Source organism: Crocuta crocuta, unplaced genomic scaffold (genome assembly GCF_008692635.1).
Source record: "Crocuta crocuta isolate KB4526 unplaced genomic scaffold, BGI_CrCroc_1.0 scaffold247, whole genome shotgun sequence".
NCBI lineage: Eukaryota > Metazoa > Chordata > Mammalia > Carnivora > Hyaenidae > Crocuta > Crocuta crocuta.
In genome coordinates, this window is record NW_027531910.1 from 4,293,389 (window position 1) to 4,296,871 (window position 3,483).

Here is a 3,483-nt window from a genome sequence, read left to right on the forward strand (position 1 = left end):
AGAGACTATATATAGTAAATATGTAACTTATTGAGTTTAAGTAAAACAAATATTATCCATATAAAATAATAATAATATCAATGGAGCACCTGGGCAGCTCAGTCAGTTAAGCATCTGACTCCAGATTTTGGCTCAGGTCACAACTGTGAGATCAAGCCCTGCATTGAGCCCTGCACTGGGCTCCTCCGCCCTGAGTGTGGAGCCTGCTTGGGATTCTCTCTCTTCCTCCCTTTCTGCCCCTCCCACATGTGTGTTCTCTCTCTCTCTTTCTCTCAAAATAAATAAATAAGCATTAAAAATAATAATAATCTCAAATTTATGAGGTTAAATGTATCTAAAGTACTGTACCAATATATTACATGTCAGGAAGCGATTAAGAAGATTCAGTTTTCCAAGGCCCTTGCACTTTCAGAGGGTGGGATTAATGGCTAATTAGTTTCAGAATTTGTTAAGTATACACGATATCAAGTTTAACTGTGAAAAAGTTAGTATTAAGTATAAAACCGCCAAACCCACAGAGAGAAAACTAGAATAAGGAACTACAAGCATATAAAAAACAAAGAAACTATAGCTGAGATCCAAGTGAAAAGTGTAACTCTGAATCTAAGATGGTGATGGATAGGATGGAGAATGCTGAACAAATGCTGTAAATGTTAAGTAGAGGTATGACAGAATAGAGTGAAGGACTCGGCCATATGAGGAGGGCTGGGGAAGGAAAAATCAAGAGGGAAGCCCAGGTTTCTGTACTGATGTTTGAGGATGATGGTAGCACCATCAGTTAGGATGAAATAAATAGTTGGAAGTGGAAATTGGTGATTTTCACTTTGTTGTGCATACGCCATGTTCGCTGTGAAGGAGAAAGTCACATAAATTCCACACACTAAATGTGCAGATCATGTGTCCAAAACTCACAAAAATTATGGAGGCGTGGGATATGGATTTGGGATCTTAAGTCACGGTACAGTATGCACTTCCTACCCTAATCCTGCCCACTGCCTCAATTTTCTTCTGTCCTGTTTTTATCTTCTTATTCCTTTTTTTTTTTTTTTAACCATTTCATGTTTGTGCTTCCCATTTCCACTCAACTGCTTCCCTTAATGTCACCTCGGTAAAGAGGCAGTTGCAGAGATACTACTGGCTAAAATGGGTTGAAATGTTTACTAAACATTTGTAAACATGTTTACAAATTTGTAAACATGAATCTTTTTCACGAATAGCAAAAAAAATAAAAAAAGACATTTTACTAGATGCCATTAGATGTAGTAATTACACTTCTAACAAACCACCCTAAATTTTTTTATACAGATAAGCAATAGGTATGCATAAAAAGGTTTAGGTTAGATCTGTTTGTAATAGCTAAAAATAAATAATTATAGGAAACAGAGGTAAAGGACGGGTTAAACAACTTTGGCACATTTTTGCAGGGGAATACTATGTATCTGTTTTAAAAAAATTGAGAAGCTATTTCAGGATTTCAGGTTTTATCAGTCAAGTATCTGCCACCAATCATGCTAAGTCAGCAAAAAGTGAAAATTAAATCTTTATTCATTGAAAATGTATCTTTTGTCTTTTATACTTAAAGACAGTCTTTTTGGTTTGGTAATCTAAATGGGCTTCTACGTAATCTGTCTTTTGCTTTTCGTAAAATAAATCTCTCATAAAATAGTATGCCTTTAAAATACAAACTTGGGGCACCTGGGTGGCTAAGTCAGTTAAGCATCCGACTTCAGCTCAGGTCATGATCTCACGGTTTATGGGTTCAAGCCCTGCGTCGGGCTCTGTGCTGACAGCTTGGAGCCTGCTTCAGATTCTGTGTCTCCCTCTCTCTCTCTGACCCTTCCCTATTCATGCTCTGTTTCTCTCTGTCTCAGTAATAAACAAATATAAAATTTTTTTAAAAAATAAATAAAAATAAAATACAAATTTGCTAAATTTTAGTGAAGGCCAAAATAAATTAACTCAAAATTTATCAGACTGAAGCATTGGAACATTTTCTATCTAGCTATCCCATGCTTGGTATTTATTTGGCCCTTAGGGTTTATTCAACTCTAAGAAACTACATATTCATGAACATACCTTGAATGAACTACTAACAGAAATTATTATAAACTGTTCACAGTCTTGTAAATGTACTGTTGGTTCAATCATTTTATTATACTTAATTCACCATTGCTAATAAATGATCATCCTGGTCTTCTCCAGTTTTTTCATTAAAATGGAAAAGAAACACTGTTGATATAGTTCCCATGACTTTTAACTTATAACGGTTTCATATCAGCAGGTACCGAAGACATTATTTTATGAATTAAGGAATACATTATGACCCAAGTGCTTTTTAAAATTTGCTTGTTATTCTTATGTTCCTTGTATTTTATACTCTGCAAATACAAACAAGCATGAATATCACAAACACAGTCAATATTTTACCTTTTTGTATTATACCCAAATATTATAGGATTAGTAACTGCGTCATCAAGAGGAAAGGCATCCGGTATCACCCACTCTTTACCAATTGTAACATATTCCCCACCCCCACCCTGTCCTTTTCTCCATTTCACCTATCCTCTTAGAGAGGAAAGCTAGAGAAGAGAGTTTAGTCACACCCAAAGCTCTTCCTGGATGACAGACAAAAGAATAGCTAGAGCTCAGAAGAGGAGTCTTATATGGGTGACCAGACACATGTTATAAATTAGCAGAGCAGTGAAAGATTTCCTATGTCCAGACCACCTGGCCTTGCCTGCTCTCTGTGCACAAGACACCGTAAGCTGGGAATAAAATCTCCCATCCCATTATCAAAGAGAAAGCTTATTTTAGAAAAAACCTATGGAGAGGAAACATACACCTTAAACCTAAAGGTCATAGATCATCTGAGGGGGCTAGGAGTTGTTATCTTGAGGAAGAGAAAGGTATGGGAATATAAACTTTGTCCTCATCACTTGGTCCCCAATCTAGTAAGGGTCAACCAAAAAACATGTGGATGCGGACTTGGCTTAGGAGAAGAAGATTCTTGAGATGAGAAACCTACCTCGCAGAAAACCAAATTAAACTTTAAAGCATCTGGGTCTTAGCTGAGCTTGGAAGGACAGAAAGTACAAAGTCCTGAGGCCAAAAAGCTGAAGCTACTGGGCAGTTGAGTCTTAGTCATAGATGAATTTGCTTGGAAAATATTGTATAAATTATGCTTCTTCACCATGATGTCCCCAATTCTCTGCTCTCTTCCTTAACCTCCATTTCCAGGTAATAAAATTTAATGACATTCTAATAGGGACCCTATTGTCATTTTTGGAAGCTATCTAAATATCACTTTATGCCAGAATATAAATGAGTAATAATCTTAGCATTTAGTGAGGGGAAAAAATCAAAATAGAGAGGATGATATTTAAGAACCAAATAGTGGTTTCAATTCCACTGTAAATATTTTTAACATTATTCCCCTTGCCTGGAATGATTCCCTCTTCTGCTGTCCCCTCCTCTGTTAAGTGC